This window comes from Psammomys obesus, unplaced genomic scaffold (genome assembly GCF_907164565.1).
Source record: "Psammomys obesus unplaced genomic scaffold, mPsaObe1.curated_primary_1811, whole genome shotgun sequence".
Taxonomy (NCBI): domain Eukaryota; kingdom Metazoa; phylum Chordata; class Mammalia; order Rodentia; family Muridae; genus Psammomys; species Psammomys obesus.
The window spans coordinates 8,641,065-8,663,290 of record NW_026585689.1 but is presented as its reverse complement, the minus strand read 5'-3'; positions in this window follow the sequence as shown (position 1 = coordinate 8,663,290).

The window sequence follows — 22,226 nt, the reverse complement described above, 5'->3', positions numbered from 1 at the left end:
TGTTTTCATAAACTTCATGAAATTTATTCATTTTCTCTTTACAGACATTTATCATATTTAAACCACTATTTTTAATATATTTATTTTTTATTAATTACAGTTTATTCACTTTGTATCTCAGCTGTAGCTCCCTCCTTCATTCCTTCCCTATCCCACCCTCCTTCTCTCATCTCCTCCCATGCCTCTCCTCCAGTCCACTGATAGGGAAGGGCCTTCTCACCTTCCCTCTGGTGCTAGCCTGTCAGGTCTCATCAGGACTGGCTGCATTGTCTTCCTATGTGGTCTGGTAAGGCTGCTCCATCCTCAGGCGGAGATGATAAAAGAGACAACCACTGAGTTCATGTCAGAGATAGCTCCTGTTTCCCTTACTAGGGGCCTCACTTGGAGACTGAGCTGCCATGGGCTACCTCTGTGCAGGGGTTCTAGGTTATCTTCATAAATGGTCTTTGGATGGAGTATCAATCTCAGAAATGACCCCTGTGTCCAGATATTTTGGTTCTGTTGCTCTCCTTGTGGAACACCAGTCCCTTCCATGTCTGTCTATTTTAAGAACTTTGTTTTGTTCTTCAGCTATGTTACAGTTCTCAGAGCCTGGTATGGAAGGTTTGGAGGGCTTTAGTGGAAACATGTCCTGCTTGTTATTGATTGTGTTTTTATGCTGGTGTCTAGGCATCTGGGTTTGAAATGATTATTATCTACATGCTGATATGTAGTCTTGTCTTTGCTGTGTTTTTGTTTTGTTTTCATTTGTTTGTTTGTTTGTTTGTTTGTTTTCTGCTGCCCTCTCTGTTTCATAGAATGATGTGATGGTTATATCTTGTCTGGTATGGAATTCTTCTGCGATGTTGCTAACAGTGACAACTGGAGTTTCTGGGTAAACTGTCTTTCTAGGTTTTAGGAGCAGACACTTAGGAACTGGGGATGGGCTCCAGGAGAGGAGCTGAGGAGATCCATGTGTGGGAGGAAAGCTGGGTGTCTCACCAAGTTCTGCTGAAGCCCATGGGAATGGGGACAGAGAACGAGTAGAGGCTACAGCATGTAATCTGTTGCAGAGCTGCAGATGAGACTCAGAAGAGTGGAGGAACTGTAAAGCTCTGAAGCTAGCCTGCTTTCTGTGTCTACTTGCTTCTCTGGCAATCCTATTTTTTTCTTTTCTTTCTTTCTTTTTTTAGTTATTACAATTTATTCACTTTGTATCCCAGCTGTAGCCCTCTTCCTCTTCCCCTCCCAATCCCAGCCTTTCTCCCTCTTCACCTCCCATGCCCCTCCCCATGTCCACTGATAGGATAGGTTCTCCTCCCCTTCCAACTGACCCTAGCCTATCAGGTCTCATCAGGACTGGGGGCATTGTTTTGCGCTGTGGCATGGTAAGGCTGCACTCCCCCCAGGGGGAGGTGACCAAAGAGCCAGCCACTGAGGGTCAGAGACAGCCCCTGCTCCCCTTACTGGGGAACCCATTTGGAAGCTAAGCGATGATACTCCAACCAGGGACCATGCATGGAGATAACCTAGATACCCCTTGCTCAGGTATAGCCCATGGCAGTTCTCTGGCAGTCTTGATTGGCAGGTTCTCACGGAATGCCTGCTGAATTAGCAATGGGATAATAGGATAAGATGAGAAGAAAGTTGGAGCAGATCTCTGTGGTCTGCAGGAGAAGAAGGCAGAGAAGAGGAGCTGGCCATATCAGATGGAATACAGAGTCGTGTGTGAGACTGAAGAACTGGACTTAGAGAATTGGAGTCAGGTGTGAATATAGAAAGGAGCTGCTTACTTTCCTGGCTGTAGTGGCCTGAAGGGGCAGGAAAGGAGAGGAGGTAGTAGCACGGATTGTCTATTGGAGTTGGGACCTGGGAAAAATAAAAATAAAGCAATGAGTGAGGGAGACAGAAGGTTGGAAACAAATAACTGTGTGATCCAATAGAGATGCAGCAGGACAGAAGACAGAGGCAAGAGTAGTCGGTCTATTACAGAACTAAAAAATAAACTGCGGAATTGGATTTAGAGGAGAAGGGGAAGAGGGATTGGTCTGCTGTTAGCCTACCTATTCCCTAGCTGGCATCTCTTTTCCCATTTCTTAAAACCAGAATTAGCCATTGAGATGCAGATTTGTAGTCCCAATTGCTTCTATTTTTGAAGGGGAGGCATGGAAATCGGAAACTCAAGGCCGTACTGACCTTACCGAGTCAATCCAAGTATAACCATGGCACTTAGCAAGACTCCCAAATTATAAATTCAAGACAAATATAGATGTGCAGCTCAGTGGTAGAATGCCTTAAGTTCTACCCTCAGTAGCATCCAAAAAACCAAAACAAGCAAAGAAACATAAACATAGACAGTTTATAAGGGAATAACCTTAGAGTAGGAATCTCCTTTTGAATTTAAAAATGCTTTAAGCGGGTATCAAAACCAAATTTCTTTTTCATTGAGAACACATGGCATTTTTTTCTTACCTTAGGCACAAGACTAAGAAGAACCATTTGCAACCCAAAGACTACCACCTGCCTATACCTGACATATACCAACTCTCAGAGTTCCTCCTGACAGTTACAATACCTCATTCCTTTAAACTTGTCTAAGAAAGTGGAAATTCTTTGAAGGCACTGTTAAAGAGGGGGAAAAAAAGGTTAACTAAAAAGGGTCATAAGTGTATCTATTCAAATTCTTATCTCAGATGAAAGGAGAAAAAGACAAAGCCATATTTAACTTTTATAATTCATTTAGAATAGGACCGTGGCTGACAGCAGAGACAGAGCATCTTGAGAAGTAGATATTTACCTGAAGTTGAAAGTTTCAGTAAATGTGACATAATAACTGAATAGAGGATTTTTAGGAAAATGGAACCATTCAGAGAAATTGTAGACCACAGTAATTTATTAAGTTGTCTGTTGGAAAGCCATATTCTGTTTAATTTTAATGCCACCTTGTTAAGATAAAAAGAGGCAGCATTTGCCCTCATTCTGCTCCATGCCATCTCTAGAGATAAGAACTGCAAATCAATACTGGCCAAATGCCAGGGTAAATTAACGCTCCATTATCACAGGGCTTTGAGGTCTAAGATAAATTAATGATCACTGCATGAGAAAATGAACAAGAGCCCACAAAAACATAATATGGGCCTGCTCCTTTTCTCTGAGAAAATGCCCTCTTTTTCCTGCCTCCTCTCTTTCCCTTTTAGATTTTTCTCAATCCATACACTGGCCATTGAGACACAGAAGAGGACTGCTTCTGTGCTGTATGTGGTGCTTCATAACAGAACAGAAGAGACGATACTCGCTTATTTAGCTCGATTATGATTTCACTATCAGTTAATTATGTTAAGACTTTAACACAATACACTCCTTAAAGAAGAGTGTGAGTGTTATTTTTGTTATCCTTGAGATATTGATTGGTTAAGAGGTTTTTTTTGTTTGTTTGTTTGTTTGTTTGTTTTTTTGTTTTTTTTTGCTGTTTTGTTGTTGTTTGTTTGGGATTTTCATTGTGATTTATACATTGGCAACTTTAGAAATGCTTTGAGATAGAAAAAAAAAAGGAATGTACAGTTTTCATTAGCTACGATGCTCTATTGTGCCTCACAGAAGAATACTGATGTTGCAGAAAGAGGGCATTTTCTATTTTAGTGAAGTAGGTTTTATTTTCTCATCATAATTTGGTCTGATATTGTTTTATATGTTTTGATATGTGTTTATATGTTTATATTTAGGCCATATTGCTAAATAAATGATACAATCATTTATTTTTCACTCAAATAATAAGAAGAATAAACTTTTTATTTGACACTTTCTAGTGTGTTTAGTCTACTGATTGCTTGGCCGTTAAATCTTTTGTAAAAGTTAGAAAGAATATTCATGCAAACATTTTCTTTTAAAAAATGGAGCTTTTACTTTGAAAATTAACATAACTGTTTTTAGAGAAATCTAGCGATGAGCTATAATAAATCTCATTCAGTTACATTGTTATAGGTCATTATGAATCCCAATAAAGTTGTTATTTTTTTCTAATGAAAACGTTATTGAAAACAGTGAGTCACTCTTCTTATTGTTTTGCCTACAGAGGCATGAAAAACAATATTAAAAATAACATTATTTTCTGCTTTGCTTGTATTTGTTATTTCCAAAATCCAATTACAAAAAATTGGACTGTGATAAAGTAAAAACACATTAATTTATAAGTAACAACATGTCCAACTTTAGTGACAAACTTTTCTTGAAGTAAAAACACTCTGAAAGAAGAAGCTTTGATTACAAAATATTATCAAAGCTGAAATTTAATTTAATACTTATTGCATTTCCAGTACAAACTAAATATTATGGTAGGCACTAGGGATGCAAAAAGAGTTGATCTTCCACTTTCTGAAAGTTTATATATGTGATGATTGCAACAGACAACTGTCTTGCTATTCAAGGTAGCAAAAATACAAATTTTTACTAAGTATATGATGTTAAGTATTTGTGCATTTGATAGAATAGAGTCAATCAGCATAGCTGAGTAGAGAGATAAAAATTGATACAACTTGAAAATTGTAATTTTTATGACATAAAAATTATAAAACATTATTTATCCAGTTAAAACTATCTTATGAAGTCTATGGGTGGTAGTAGATGCTGGCTCTTATTATGAACAATTTTTAAGTCAAAAACATAGAAGTAGAAACAAATATAATTTACTCTGAGAAGAAAAGTTGATAGTGACTTAGAAAAATTATAACAAAATTATAACAGTATGCATGGATAAGTATGTGCTTACCTGAACAAAAATATTTCCTGCGCTTATCTACTAATATGAGGTCAGGAAGCATTTTACAAAATCTATTTGCTTTGAAATTACATGATAAAGAATGTAGAAGTGTAAGTTTTCATTCTAGACTAGATATAATAAATTATAGCATATTTGCTAATTTTAGACCTCTGTTTAAAAGTATTACATTCATAATGAACAACCTAAATAACATTGATGCAATCGGTAACCCACTCAATAATTTATTATTTTAATTCTATTAATATGTATGCACATATATTTAGTATTGGTGGGCTTAGTTTTATCTCACATGAACTTTGCCAGATACTCTTTAAATATTTAGAAATAGAAGCTTTTAAAAATCAAGACTTCCAGAGTTTATATTATGGTTCCCATATTTGTTAAGTATATGAACATGATCATATAAGTTTTCTCATTTTAGTTTTCACTTCACCATTTATAATAGAGATACTAAATAGTGTGGATAATTGTAAAACCTCAGGGTATCTTTCCTCCACACAAAATGATAACCTTGATCATTTCTGCGGCAATTGTATTGTTAAAGTAGCAGCATTATTGTTATGATTTTGTTTAACCAGTAGATTTAATTTGTAGTCATGATCTACTGAAATTTTTTTTTCTGTGCAATTTAAAAACTTTGCAATAAATAAATAAATAAGTGGCAAGATGGATGAGCCAAAAAGAAATGTATCTGCCAGGGAAACATAAGAACCTGGGTTTGGATCCAAGCACTGACATAAAACCCAAGGTGTACAGCATGTGTCTCTAACCATACAGATTGTTCAGGGAAGCAAGAGAGAGGCTTATTCCTGGAGCTAACTGGCTAGCCACACTGACTACGTCTAAAGCTCTAAGTTCTATGAGAATGTTGTCTCAAAAATAAGTTTTAAGTTGGTCAGGAAGACCCAGGAGTGAACACCCAACCCCACAACAATATAAGCTCTGGCTATTCTAGGTTACTCACACAAACTAGGTGATAAAATTTATTGGTGACATTGCATACCTTGCTTTCATGCTATAAATAATTCCACTGGAAAGGAGCTGGAAACATCTTCCTTACCTGATAACTTTTATATTTCTTGAAGATATTGTACAGATTGTCAGAGACAAAAGTCATCAAAAGTGTTACTCTACTATGAACCCTCTGAAATGTGAGATTAACCTTTCCAGAACACGGAAAAGTGTTACTAATGCCATGTGTGTAACCGACTACTCTTTATTTGGAGTTGGGACCTACTTCATAGGAAGGAATCCATACTTGATACTGTAAAGTTGGTCAAAAACGAACATGTCAAGGGAGGTTTTATTATTGAGTCAGAAGCTGAATACTGCAGGAATGCCAAACAATCTTCTAAATATTTATGTTTATGTGCATATAAAAATATATTCAGCCTTAATCAGAGAAGACTATCTTTTCAATAAACAGGGTTGAATGTAGAGACTCCTGGTTTCATGGGTGCTGAGAATAACTGATGGAGGATGGATTAACACTGAAGGAGATGCTTATAACCTCACACCAAAGCTCATGGAACATTTTGAAAGAGGGCGTGAACAAATTGTAAGAGTCACAAAATAAAAATAAGTCTACTAAATGCTATCTTATGGGCAGTACATATCCGTTACAATCAAGACCTTATAGCGGTGGTAGATACCTGTACTAAATATATACAAGGCTTGACTGTCAACAGTCAGTCGTGAGGGAGGAGGCTCTCAGGGAACCTTTATCCCTCTATCACTGCTGGACTATCCTGATAGTTTCAGGGAGAATGGGAGACTGCCTTTTGTTGTATGGTGATCCTACCAGGTTTCCTTGAACAGTTATAATCCAAAGGTCGTACAGATGGATCTGTCTAAATTACATGGGTTACTTAACAAAACCAAATGTTATGATTCTAGAAAAGAGGACTGGTGAGAAGAAAGGTTAGAAATGGGAAGAAGGTAAAGGTGGATGTGGAAAGAGCAAAATCAAAATGCATCGTTCACATCTAAGATGTTATTGAAAAACAAATGTAATTTTTTAAAGGTTCAGAGAAATCAAGGAAGATAATTAGCATCTACTTCTAGCCTACACAAACAAACATATGTGCAGTTACAGCTGCATTCACATGCATGTATATCCACATACTCTCAAAAAGAAAAGTTCTGTATGTCATATATGTATATACATATATATTTGTTTTCCATACATGCTCTTATGTCTCAAAACCTAGCACTTGACATTTTGTTAAGTTGTGGTATGCAAATCAAAGATGGGTGGAGTGCCCAATCATTCCAGATCTTAGGAGGCAAAGATAGGAGAGTCAGGAGTTCAGGAACCATTTCTGGTACAGAAAATTTGAGACTTACCTGTGTCATATGAAAACCTGCCTCAAAAATAACACCTACCTCTTTTTAAAATCTATATATATATATGTAGGTTCATAAATGTCTCTATGTATAGACATATATATATATATATACATTTAATTAAAACATCAATATACCTAATATACTTATATAAATAAATATGTGTACATATATGCATTTAATTAGCCATTTTGGCAATTTAGGTGACTTATTATTGATTGTTATTTATAAAGCCTCATATTGATACTAAAGAGTGCTTATAGCTTAAGTAGGGTAAATCTGAAAATGTTCTGGTATCTGTTTCTTGCTACGAAGCCTAGGTGGGTCTGCACTTCAGTGTGTATCCTGGAGTGACTTCAAACTTGCACTTGTTCTGCCTCTGTTTCACAGGTATTGACGTTAGGCAGGTCTACAATCACTTCTGTCTTGTTAGTTCATATTTTCAATATTAGCACTCAATGTCATCATTATTTGCTCCTCAAGAAATTTTCTAATAAAGTCTACATGGTAAACTTGATTAAAATCAGATAACCTTATAGACAAACCCAGTTGATACACAACTAAACTTTAATTCATTACAATGTTCTGAAAGCCAACTGGTGAACTTTGTTTTTATTTTTCTTTGTTTATACATTCCTATTGGGATTTATCACAGTGGAACTGAAGTAGATAGAATTGGAAATTTAACAGAACTATGGAACTCAGAAATATGATGCTCCAGAAGACTTATTTGGCATTCTGTGAAGCTTTTATTCTAGATAGCTTTAGTTTTTTTGTTTTGTTTTGTTTTGTTTTGTTTTTGTATTTTATTTTTTTCTTATCAGTTACATTTTATTAACTCTGTATCCCAGCCGTTTCCCGATCCCTCATTCCCTCCCAGTCCCTCCCTCCCTCCCTCCTCTCCACCGTGCCCCTTGCCAAGTCCACTGATAGGGGGGACCTCCTCCCCATTCATCTGAGAGAAATAATGGAAAATATATGGAGTATTTGTTATTATTGTCATCACCAAATGTGTTCAAGATACAGAAGAACTCATGAAAATTGATACAGTATTCATAAAATTGTGACAAGGCAAGTCTGTTCAAAGTTTCCTCTATCTTGTATTTCTTTCTTAGAATTTAATTGGTAAAGACACACAAAAAATTTCAGGAACCCAGCTTTATTTTATGAACCTGAGGTCAAGATATCCCAGATAACTTATTTTGGCTTCTGATCAACTGCTTGTGCAAAACTTCTACATCTTTGCCAGGGTCTAGCCCAATGACTCTACCTTACTATTCCATCGCATACACTCTACATTTTCCTCCTCTCCCTAAACACCAGTTTATCTCAAAGTGTCTGTCAGGACCTCCCTACCTATACTTCCAACATACAGTACTACCCTATACCATATCTAAACTTTCTAGCCATCCAAATCTATCTCCACACTTTAGGCATAGACAAGGTGGCAGATCTTGTGTGAGAGTCCAGTCCTCTCTCTCTAACTTCATTGCACTTAAATAAATTTGAATCTGTAGGTCCAAGCTGCCCACACATCCTCTATTATACCCAACCTGATCTATCCATATCAGACTTAGAACAAACAAACAAAAACTTGTCCCTATATCCATATCTTACTGAGAAATAAAAATACCAGCAATGTATAGACTATATCTCTCTCAAAACCCTGCCAGCTCTGTAGAAATGGGTTTTTTTAGTTTTTTTATTATTATAGTTTATTATAATTTATTCAATTTGTATCCAGGCTGTGGCCCTCTCCCATGTCTCCTCCCAAACTCACCTTCCCTCCCTCTTCTCCTTCTATGCCCTTCCCCTAGTCCACTAAAAGGGGAAGCCCGCCTCCTTTTCCCTCTGACCCTAGCCTATCAAGTCCATCAGGGCTGACTGTATTTTATCATTTACTTCAGGGCCCCCAGTGCTCAGCTTTTATGGCTCTATTGGTCTCCTTTTCAAGCTCCTGTCCCATCCAGGTCTGTCTATCTTCCCCTTCTTTCATAAGATTCTCTGCACTCTGCCCCAAATTTGGCTATGAGTCTCATATGTTTGTCAATGAAAAAATCCTAAATGAACCTCAGAGTACAGAATTTAAAAACAAAACCGAACAGGACCAAAAAACTTCAACAAATAAATCTAGGAGATTAAAGAAGACGCAAAGAAACAACTCAATAAAATTAAGGACAAAGAATTTAAGTAGAATAAATGGCTATGGAAAGAAAATACAGACAAAAGTATAAGTTTGATAGAAATGATGAATACAACCCAGACTTTAGAATAAAATGTAATAAAGAGATAGAAACACTCAAGAAGACTCAAGCTGAAATTGAGAAGGACTTAAAAAAAAAAAAAAGCCAAAAACTCAATTAGAATATTCAAAGGAAATCCTTGCAGGTAGAAAGAATCAAGCAGAACAAGCAGAAGCTAGAATGTCATACACAAAGACAGAAGATCTTGAATAAATAAGCCAAGAATATTGTCAGGGATGACATGGTTGCAGAAGCAGCTGCTTGACATAGTTCGGCTGTTGGAGCACTGTTGCGCTGGAGAAAACAGATCTCACAAATGGCATAGCTTGTTCCTATATCTCTTCCTGCTTTGTTTCTAACTGTGATCCCATCATTTTTCTAAAATTCAACTGTAGTCAATACAACTGGTAAGATTTTCTTTTGGTGGGTTAGGGGAATTGGAAGATAAGGAAATGGCTCAGAAACAACCACTATGGAAGAAGCATTCCTCTTGGATGTAAAGACAGTGTACCCTGTGTGTACCCTGAATCATCTGAACAAGAAACTGAATTTATAGAGGCCTTCTGTGCTGATTGTTCCCTGAAAAACTTTAGTCAGCTCATGGATATCAAACAATATCAGGAATTGTTTGAGTGTCCACACTCAGCCCCCAGAATGCTGCAGTCAGAAAAGAAGTAGAACCTAAAAAAACTAATAGACTCATACTAAATTCCTTTTCTAAAAAGACTTGGTCTTATGGACATGACTCCTTGGGATAGAATAAAGAGATTATAGGAGTTTTGTAGAATTTATGAGGAATGGGCTAGAGACCCTCTGAATGATCACTACTATTACAAAAGATGTTTAGGAAGAGCTCAAAAAGAACTTGCTCAGCTACAAACAACAGTTGAGAATTAGGAATAGCCTAATTTGTTTAGTACCTTTTTGTTCTTATGCCACTTATTGTAACTGCTAAGTTTTGCCCAAATGATCTATGATGTAGAGATTTGTCTGAGAAAAGCACTGGGTTAATGATTAAATATGCTTGCTTGCAATGTAACCACTGCATCGTGTATGTAGAGTACAGCTTACTATATTATGTTCTGTGCGTTCTTGGGTACAATCACTGTACCAATCACTGTATAGCTTGCTATATTCTGTTTATTCTCATCTTTGTGTCTTTGGGGAAAAGCCAATATTCTGGGGAAAGACAAAAAGGTTTTTGATCATGTAGAAAAATTGTATAAGACAATGGTATAATAATAAAAGGATTGACTCTCTGCTCCAGAACGGAAAAAAGAGAGCATGAGCAGACACCAGAGAGACTGCCTAAGAATAGGCTCTTGAAATGTGTCATCCATCAGCAGCTTGTACCTGCCTCCGTGTGTGAAGCGATTTTCTCTCATGCAGATCCATTCCTCCCAATCATGAGACACACAATTGTCTGAGACTGTTCCAGGGCAGAATATGAAAAGCTGAACAGAAATACCCACTCACACACAAACACAGAGAATATCATACAGAAAATGTGATACATAATGTAAAAACCAAGCAAACAAACAAGCCTTTGAATTATAGACATAGACCTAGGGGAAGAATCACAAGTCAATTGCATAGACTAGATCATCAACAAGATTATAAAAGGAAACTTACACACATACATATACAATGAGCACCCAGAATACCAAATAAAGAAGACTTGAAAAGAAAATCCCCTCAGTATATCATAGTCAAAACAGTAATTATACAGAGTAAAACAACATGAAAGATGGGGACGAAACACAAGTCACATATAAAAAGAAAATGCTCCCAAACAACAGCTGATTTCTCAATTATTTGAAAGCCAGAAGAACTTGGAACAGTCCATTCCAAATCTGAAAATACGATGGTGGCCTGTGTAGACTAACACACATAGCAACAATATTTTCTATGGTACAAAATAAATCTAAAAACAATGTTTAAGAGGAATGTGAAAACATACAGGTAGAAATGAAATCAGGTTACAGTGATAAAAATTGGCTCATGATATTTTTGTCACTATCTTCACATTACTTTGATCATGTGTGGTGTTGGACCGCTCCTCACTGTGGGTTCTGTCCTGTGAGGTGCTGTTGTATCTACAGGCACAGGCCCTGGCGGCTGTTGGAAGTGAGACCGCAATGGGGACACCTCTTGCCTACATGGGCAGTATGTTTGCTCTTACCACAAGTTTTCTTCTCCATGTGATGGGTGGTTTTCTCTGCACAATGAGGCCATAGGACTTGCAGTAACAGAAATTTTACCTAGAGGATAAGTGACAGTGATCTGTCTGAAATATTGCCCACAGTGTAATTTTTTAAATTTTTTTCAATATCATAATAATGTATTCTAGTATTTAACCAATCGACCTAAGCATCAGAGTACAATAACTGTCCTCAATTATCTGGGCCAAGTCACTTCTGACAATAAACAAGCTTTCAAGCATCAAGCATCAAAATGACCCTGTAAACATACCTCTAAACAGTGGTTCTCAACTTCTGAGTCGTAACTACTTTGGAGGTCGAACGATCTTTCTCACAAAGGTTACATATGAGGTGTCCTGTATATCATATACTTACATTAAAATTTATATCATTAGCAAAATCACAGTTATGAAGTATTGATAAAATTAAATTCATTGTTAATGGGTACAACAAGGTAAAGAACGGTATTAAAGGGTAACAGCATTAGGAAGGTTGAGAACCAACCGTTAGGAAGGTTTAGAACTGTTCTAAACTAACAATAAGTACAGCAAGTTATATCTTAAGATTGGTTTAGTGATAAAAAAAATAGGACATCAGACTTTATTCAATATTGTTCATTTCTTTCCTTAGCTTCATTCCTATTATGATCCCAAAATAATTTGGTTATTGGAGTCATATGGATTCATAATGTATAAAAACTAAAAAGAAAATAAGTTAAAAGTGTATCATGAGTGTCTAGAAAAACCCTTAAAAAATAAAGAGCAGATATATTCAAACCCACTTCTTTACACATATCGTTATAGCCATACAATTCTTCTAAATATCTGTGTGAAGAGTATAAAGAGAGACCCAAATAGACAGTATGATAAAGCCCAAAGTAGCAAATATAAGAAAAAAAAAAACATTACACAATATGGTTTGGAGATTTCAAGTGAAATTGGTCTGTGACAGCTGCATGAAACAATCTTGGTTCATTGACTTTCACGATGTATATTTTGTCCTTTCAGATCTTATATTGAACATAATATATCACTATATATGGAATAGATATAGTTGTTTTTAGAAAGGATGAAAGAAAGCTAAGTTTCATTGGATCATATCTCGCTCCAAAGCTGAAACTCTAGGAAGAAATTGAGTCTCCATGCCACAGGAGAGGGAAAGAAAAAGCGTTTTGCAGAAATGTTGCCTTTCAGTGGTTTCAGAGACACTCATTTCATAAATAAGCATTGCTGTGGGAAGCATGCTGTAAAAGCTGTAAAAGCGTCAATTTTGAGGACTGTAGATTTGTCTTGGTTTGGAGATTTTATGAAAAATAGTTTATATGGCATATATGAAATACTTTTGGTAAATTGACTTTATTTTTTATGTTGAATTTGTTTATTTTAAAAAGTAACTTGATATTTTAAATTCAATGTTGAGATCTTTTACCAAATAAGATTTACCTTGAACTTCACATTTTACATGTTTAATCACTTGATATCATGAAGGAAATTCAAGTTTTACTATATAACCATCTGTTTTAGGATGCCCACTGTGATCAATATGTCATAGTTAATTCCTACTCAGAAACAGGGTCACCTTCCTAAGTGTATTATGAGAAAGTGGATGGGACACTCTTATCCATTAGCCAAATCACACATTCTGCTATTAATTTCCTGTAAATAAAATCAAATAGCAAATGTCAGTATCAAGAATGAAAACACGTCCCCAAAAAGTTTCTAAATAGAGTGTTAGATGTACAGTCTTGTAACAGGCCGAAAAAAAACTGTGGAAGAGGGAATTGACTGAAAATACAAAATTGCATACTTTGCAAATAATTTAAAATTCTCCTCATGCCTAAAGTGTAAATAGATGTTCTAGTTTTCTACCACTGCCATTTATTTTCTCTCAAAACTGTATTATAATTTAATTTAAAATAAATGTGTAGTTGTCACTTTTGTGCAACTGTAATAGGAAAATGAGATTAATTTAACATATGAATGATATAAAATGGAGTAACATAATTTTTGGTCCACTTCTGATACTGATAGCTTCTTCTAGATAGAGAAATGAACACATTCAAGCTTGACACTATTTAATCAGCTGGGGGTCCAATTATGATTTTAAGAGGAGAATAAACCTGAAATAGAGTAATAGATGAGAATAGTATTACAAATATGGAAACAGGAGAAAAAAAATGAGATTCTGTGGTGTACCCAGATAATAGCAAAGTATGGGGTTGAAAGTGCTTTCTCAGACTGTAGCAGAGAACTCAAAAATTGAACCAGAAGAGTTAGTCGGAAAATGTTCCTAGCTTTAGGTGACAGCCTACATATTAGAGAGGTAAGTATGCATTTTTAACCTCAGAGAATAGCAACAAAAATTGCAAAAGAAAAGAAAATAAATCCTGGTTTGTTAGTGAATAAGGAACAGTGTGTATTAACTAAAGACGAAACATGTATTTGCATGTTGGGACTCCCATAACTTGCCTCTTCTGCAATTACACCGCAGGTTTGTCTTCATTACTCATGTAATATTTTTCTGGTTGTTGTGTCTTGAACCAAATGGTTCTGGTATGTTAGGTCACAGGTGTGACTGAATTAGGCACCTATGCTATTGTGGTGTGATCTCATCCCAACCTAAATATATGGAAAATATTCTGTTCCCCAAAATGGTTAAATTCAAAGACACTGAAAGTAGAGTTTCACTCTATGAATTTTGAGAAAATACATTAGAATACATATTTGATTGTAACCATGTAATGTTCATTTTATACATAGCAAAACAGTTAAATGTGACTCATTAAAACAGATTTCTATTATTCACGAAGGCTTATTATGTTTTATAAACTCCATGTGATGTTTCAAGTCTATATTGTCATTTTTATGAGGCAGGGAGACCCTATCAAAATGTATCAAATATCTCTAAGTTTCGATAGATATTTGAACCAATCATATAATATTTTTGAATAGCTACAAAGAAAAACACCAAAAATGTAATAAATAGTATGATTTACAGAGATGCATACTTCAAAGCATTTTTATTTATAAAATAATGGAAAATGTTTACTTCAAAGAACAATACAATGAAGCGCTTGTTATGGGTAATAGCTATATGTAGGCATTAGATACAGTGGCTTTGCTTCAATATTTTAAAGAGGTAACTAGTGTGTCACAGATATTTGCCTAAGCACCTCATGAACATTAATAGATGAAGTCCTCACAAGGCCTTATGGAGCATAGTTCACAACCCATGTGTGAGTTTTCATAACATTAAAGTTGAAACCAGAAATGTAAATAGTTTATGTAATTCTTTAAAGTTTTTGACATATCTTATGAGAGATTTAAACTTAGGCTCCAAAGTCCATATGATAATTACATCTTAATTAATACTTACATTTGAAATTGACAGTAAATCGATATGATAAGGACTTTTTACTAAGATTAAAGTCTACTTTTTACATACTTTTCAATTATTTCTCTTAAAATATAATGAGTAAAATGTGTCAAGCGTTATCAACTATTTCTATGGTACCAGAGACATACATGCTTTTCTCTGTACTTTAGTATTTTTAAAATTAAATTAATTATTTTTATAATTGAAAACTGTATAGAGTATTATATGTATATGTACAAAAAAAATTTAGGTCACATTTATGTCAGAACCAGTTATGAAGCTAATATATTAAATTGGACAAGAATATGGATTCTTTTAGCACAGGACCTTGGTTTCTTGTACAACTGTTTTTTGAAATTTTTGCTCAGGATTCTGCATCACAGTATTTCAATTATTCTACTCCCATTTTCTCTCCTGTTTCCATCCCACACAACTCCTGATCTTTACTTTTTTACTAATGTTACATATGTATTCATAAGTATATATGTTTATATGTGCACACATTTAACTTATTAGTCTACTTAACTCTGACTTAACTCTGCTTGTATACACATGTGTTTAGGTTGACTACATGAGCAGAGGAAGTTATCTGGAGTGCATCCCTAGAGGAAACTGATTTTTCCCCTTTTCAGAAACCATTGACAATATGTAGCTCTTTATCTAAGGATGACTGAGTGAAATTCCTTCTGTTCCTTTTGTCATATTGCCATTGTATTGATCTTGTTCAGGCACCCATTTTTTTGAGTGTTCATGAGTGCCCTCCTTGTCATGTCTCAGCAACAGTTTTTATTTGTTTGCTTGTTTGTTTTTGAGATAGGGTTTATCTCTGTAGCCTTGCCTATCCTGGACTCAATGGCTTCAGATTCACAGTGATCCACCTGCCCATGCCTCTCCAAGTGCTGGGATTAAAGGCATGCAACACCATGCCTGGTTTGGGAAAACTTTTTATTAGCAGGGGTCTTGGGCAACTGGAAGCCTTCTCCCTGAGGACTGGCCATTTATTTATTTATGTATTAATTAATTAATTAATTATTTTATTACAACTTATTCTCTTTGTATCTCGACTGTAGTTTCCTCCCTGATCTCCTCCCAGTCCCTCCCTGTCTCCTTCTTACCCCATGTCCCTACCTTAGTCCACTGTTAGGAGAGCTCCTCTTCCCGTATTATCTGACCATAGCCTATCCAGTCTCACTAGGACTGTCTGGATCCTCTTTATTACAATTTATTCACTTTGTATCTTGGCTGAACCCTCCCCTTTCATCAAGTCCCAGTCCCACCCTCCTTCCTTCTTCTCCTATGCCCCTCCCTCAGTCCACTGATAAGGTTGGTCCTCCTCTCCTACTAGGTGACTCTAGACTATCAGATCTCATCAGAACTAGCTGCATCCTTTTCCTCTGTGGCCTGGCAAGGCTGCTCCCCAACCCCAGGGGGAAGTGATCAAAGAGTCAGCCACTGAGTTCATGTCAGAGACAGCCCTGCTCCCCCTACTAGGGAACACACATGGAGACTGAGCTGCCCATGGTCTACAGCTGAGCAGAGGGTCTAGGTCCTCTCCATGCATGGTCCTTTGATGGCATGTTCATAGCAGCTCTATTCATAATTGCCAGAAACTGGAAACAACCAATATGTCCCTCATCTGAGGAATGGATAAAGAATTTGGTACATTTACACAGTGGAACACTTCAGAAATTTAAAACAAGTGATGAAATTTGCAGGCAAATGAATGGAACTAGAAAAGATCATCCTGAGAGAGGTAACCCAGGAGCAGAAAGACAAACATCATATATACTCACATATAAGTGGATATTAGCCATATAATATAGGAGAAACATACTAAAATATGCAGTCGCAAAGACACTATAAAACAAAAAGGATCCTATGTAAGAGGCTTAATACTCATTCAGAGGGGCAATCATGATAGATAACAGAAGCAGGAGAAAGCAATGAATAGGACAGGAGCCTACCACAGAGGCTGAAAGATTCTACCCAGCAGGGTGTTGAAGCAGATACTGAGACAAAATAGCCAAACTTTGGGTAAAGTGCAGGGAATCTATGGAAGAAGAGAGAAATAGAAAAACCTGGGGCTGGAGAGATGGCTCAGAGCTTAGGAGCACTGGCTGGCTGTTCTTCCAAAGGTACCGAGTTCAATTCCCAGCAACCACTTGGTGGCTCACAACCATCTAAAATGAGATCTAGTGCCCCCTTCTGGCCTGCAAGGCATACATGAGGGCAGAACACTGTATACGTAATAAAAAATAAATAAATCTTCAAAAAAGAAGAAAGACAGACAGAAGACAGAAAGAGAAAGAAAGAAAGAAAGAAAGAAAGAAAGAAAGAAAGAAAGGAAGGAAGGAAGGAAGGAAGGAAGGAAGGAAGGAAGGAAGGAAGGAAGGAAGGAAGGAAGGAAGACCTAGAGTAGACAGGAGTTCCACAAGGAGACCAACAGAGCTAAAAAATCTGAACCCAGGGAAACTTCGGAGACAGATGTGCCAACTAACACAGAGAAAAGCAAAATTCTCATCCTTCTTCAAAGAAACTGCCTTTTGCAATAAATGGATATTCTTGGACCACAACCAGTACTGGTCCCAACATAAACATCTACAATACATCTCTTACGACTAAGGCCCAATGAGATTGTAGAAGATGGGGTGTAAAGATTGTATGATCTGGTTTTTAATCCTAAATATTCTATGTGGCAAACTGTGGACCTTAAATAAATCGCTTAACTCATCCACCTTTGATTATCTTTTAGAAGAGGTAAGAAACATGAATGATACAGAAGACAGAAAGGGCTGGCTGAAAAATGCTATCCACAATATTTATAATAGTTAGCTCACAGTGTATGTGGTCATCTGTATTGGCCCACACATGACTAGTCAAATTTCCAACATTTGGCTAATGGATGGAAAGGGGTTCACTGAGCCCTACCTTTACATCTAATCTATTGGCTTTGTGTAATTTCTATAGGACAAACAAACAGATTTTTATGCCTACAGTTGAGCCCACCAGACTTTAAAATATAGCTTCAAACCCGTGGTTACAGAGATAACTGTGGTCAACTAAGAGGATTAAGAAAAAAAGTAAGAGAATTTGTGAAGTGGGTTAGCATAGGTAATAGGAGATGAGACAAAGTTGAGTGAGAGTGGTCAGTATATATTACATACAGGTATGAAATTGTCTAATAAAAATTAATAAGTAAATAAAGTAAAACAAAAGCAGGTAAGATATATATATATATATATATATATATATATATATATATATGATAAAACACATAATAGTCCATGATGGTTGAGCAAGGAAAACAGTCTATAATTCTATAGCAGCTGCAATAGTGCATGATGACACAGGAGAGTTACCAGGCAACAGGGGGTTGGAGAGCAGTTGAGAGCTGACCCCTAGAACCACAAACAGAAAGCAGCGAGTAAACACTTGAGATGGAATGAGGTTTTGTAAACCTCCAAGTAAGCTCCTAGAGTTATAATTCCACCAGCAAGGCCAGACCTCCTAGTCCTACCCAACAGCTACCAACTGATGACCAAGTATTCAAATACCTAAAACTCATGGGTGGTATTTTAATCCAGGCACCGGTATGCTTCCTAAAGATTTCCATAATAATCAGTATTCCGCCCAGTGACAGAGGTTTTGCCTAGTAAGGCTTCAAGTTCATTTCAGCACTGCAGAAGAATTTAAAATGTTTATAATTATATTTCATGCATTAATAATTATGATCATATATATGTAGGTATCAACATATTTGGTATCAATTTTATGCAGATTTTGATATGTAATATTCTCTAAATAAAGCATGATGATAAAAGCAAGGCTTGGTCATTTAAATGTCTGTTTCTCTCTAGATAAGTTTTTTGTTTTTGTTTTTGTTTTTATTTTTGTTTTTAATTCAAGCTTCAAGCAGTCACATAGCCTGGAAAAATAGAAGTAGATTACATGTTTGATGCAATTAACCGAAGGTCACTATTTATTATAGTTTAGTTAGTAGACAAGCCTCGAAGACACATGGAAAACCAGGGTGCTTCATATAACCTAATTTGCATGCATGTCCCAGTGCCCTTCATAAGCATATGTCAAAGGACCTGTTGCTAGGTCTCCAAATACTGGTTTTTGAATACTACAACAATATTGTATGACACATTCTGGTTAGGGAGCATTGAGGATCTGTAGGGGCTTTGAAAACATATTAATGTAATGTAGAGCAGTATAAGTACTCAGAAAAAAATTTCACAACTACCCAAGTGATGCTTACATTAAAAACCCAAACAAAGTCAGAGAAATTCAGTGAGGAAAGATTTCAAAGGAAAACAAACCTCAAATTTCCATCTATTTGTTTTGTTGTGGGTAAAGGGCCTTCTCGACCCATGGTGTGCATGCCAGGGCTTTCTTGTCCATGTGAAGGAACTACATTTATGGGTCAGTTTCCTACTTTTGCATTGTAGGTTCTGGGGATCAAACTCAGGTAGTGAGGTTGGAAGCAAGTACCTCGAAACACTGAACTCTGCTGTCTCCCTGTCACAATTTTACAACTTCTCACTGTACTTTTTGGCATCATATTAAATATTTTCTTCATTGGATTTAGATTGAATGTGGAGAAAGATAGAGAGAGATATAACTCCAATAATAATTATTTGCAGTAGTACAAAAAGTGAGGTACGTCCAGTGTGAAATTTCTCTGCTTTGGCCTTACTATGACTTCAAAAACAACACATACAGTATTTGTTATATTATCTAATTTATATGTAGTTACATTTTTCAAACATTGACAAATTGAGAATCCACTCCTTCTTTTGGCATTTACTGTTAAAATAATTACATGTTCCAGTATTATAGGTTTATATAATGTCATTTAGGGGGTCCTCAGATGAATTCCTTTGAATACTGAAGGAACTATGAAAACAGGGAAAGCTAGACTTTGGGGAATATGTAAGAAATTCAGATTGTAGAGCTGAAAAGAAAACATGTCAAAGTCTGAGGAGTAACAAGGGTGATCATTTGAGTGTCCAAGTTTTACTCTGATAATTTTCTGCCTCATTTATGTCAAAAGCTAAATTCTTACAGACAGGAACAAGACTGGAAGAACTTTTCCTATCACCAGGATATATGAACTTGGTGTTCTACATGCAGCAGAGGAAAAAATGCAAGAAAACAGAATTTTGTTATAGTTTTCAATGACTGGATCTGTAAAATAGGCTTCTGAAAAATGTTCTGCTCCAGTCATATTTGAAATTATGAGTTTAGTTAAGTTTATTTTTATTGTATAGGCTTCTGAGTTTAGCACTATCTGTGTTTAGATGATACAATTTTATTGCAACTCTTTGCCATATAAAATATATAAAAAAGAAAACTTATCAAACAACTATGTGAATTCAATTCAGCTTATTTCTTGATTTTTCAACTCATGCCATATAATGTCATGCTTTTTAAGCCATGCTCAAAGTTAGTTTTGATTAGGAAAACAGAATAATTTAGTGTTTATCTACAATAATCTCTTCTTTAATTATTAAAATAATGGGCTAATAAATTGAGATGTTATTATATGCAAAAGACTAACTAATATTATAATATAGTTTTGAATAATTAAAAATATGATCATATGTTTTTAGTTTATTGTACCAAATATATAATAAAACAAAATGAAAGATATGAAATGGAAAAGAAAGACAAGATAATTTTTCTGATTTATAAATATATTTGTGGCCAGAGAGTAGAGACTGTAGAAAACTACATTAATAAGTTAAAATAAAAGCCAGCTGGCAGAGAAAGATGGAAAATCCTTCCTCATATAAACTACACACAATAGTCAGAGCCTGCTTCAAATCATCTCACAAAGGTAGGAAAGGACATACCAGTGCAAATGACCCACAAAGGGCCATTATCTTCAGGGTCTGGTCCTTTAGAAATAGAGGGTATACCTCTGCTCACTAACCCAGCTCCATTTCCTGTTTTAATATATAATCTTTTGTCTATATGGATATCAGCAGAAGAAAAGAACAGGAAACAAGTTAGGAACCTGCCACACAGGGCCTCTGGAAAGCTCTGCCCTGCAGACTATCAAAGCAGATGCTGAGACTTAAATTCTTTGTAAGAATCTAATTTTTAAAAAAAGAGTTTAATATTTTACTATGAAAAAAATTAGCTTCAATATAAACTGAATAATAAGAAAATTATGGCCGAAGATGGAGGCAAACCATAACGCTGCCTGAAGTAAATTCTAGATTTTAATTTTGTTGGTTGTTATTGTTACTGTTTTAAGTGTATAATATTCAGCATTGATTTTGGAAAAAAAAATGCATGCTCTATCTCATATGTTTAATCTAGACAATAGTGTATGTATATGGATAAGAAAATATTCATGTTTGCACAGCATAACATGAAGAAAGAAGTACACCAAAAAAACCTAAACCTTACTATGTAAACCACTTGGACACTGAAAGAGGGACTGCCTCTGACATAATCTGATTGGCCTGCTCGTTGATCACTTCCCCCTGAGGGGGGAGCAGCCTTACCATGCCACAGTAGAGGACAATGCAGCCACTTTTGATGAGAACTGATAGACTAAGATCAGAAAGGAGAGGAGAACCTCCCCTATCAGTGGACTTGGGGAGGGGCATGCAGAAAGGGGAGGGAGGGTGGGATCGGGAGGGGAGGAGGGAAGGGCTTATGGGGGGATACAAAATGAATAAAGTGTAATTAATAAAAAATTAAAAAAAAAACACCTAAACCTATTTGAACGAAAAAGGACTGAATATGTGTAGGTGAGATGAGTTTTGAAAGTTAATTGTTTTTTTAGTTTTAATTTTCTTATGGTTATTTTTTAGTTTGGCGGTAGCTAATTATATAAACTATTTTTGACTACTGAAAGTATAAATAGTGTTGTAAAATTAACAGCTTCTCTTCTGAACAACTATTGTAACTCTAATAGCAGTTCATTTAGTTGTATAGACTTGAGGTATGGATAATTTTGGTGTGTGATGTTTGGATCTAATTGCAACTTTACTTACAATAAAGTCTATGAAACATTTTAAAACCCAAGTTCTGTTTTATAAGAATCAAGGATGATACTTCAGATTTCTTGGTTGACCTCTGTCTGCCCAAGCCTTGCCTCCAAAACAGAAAGGAGTAGCCGATAGGACTCAGGTGAAGTGTTTTTTCCCACTCTACAGAGCTACAACATAACTCCACTTTCTTCCATTTACCTCATGTTACAGAAAATGGGAACCTGAACCTACATGGAATAGTGGAAGTTAAGTTTCCTGGCTTCAGTCCGCTCTTGTGCCTAAAATATTACCC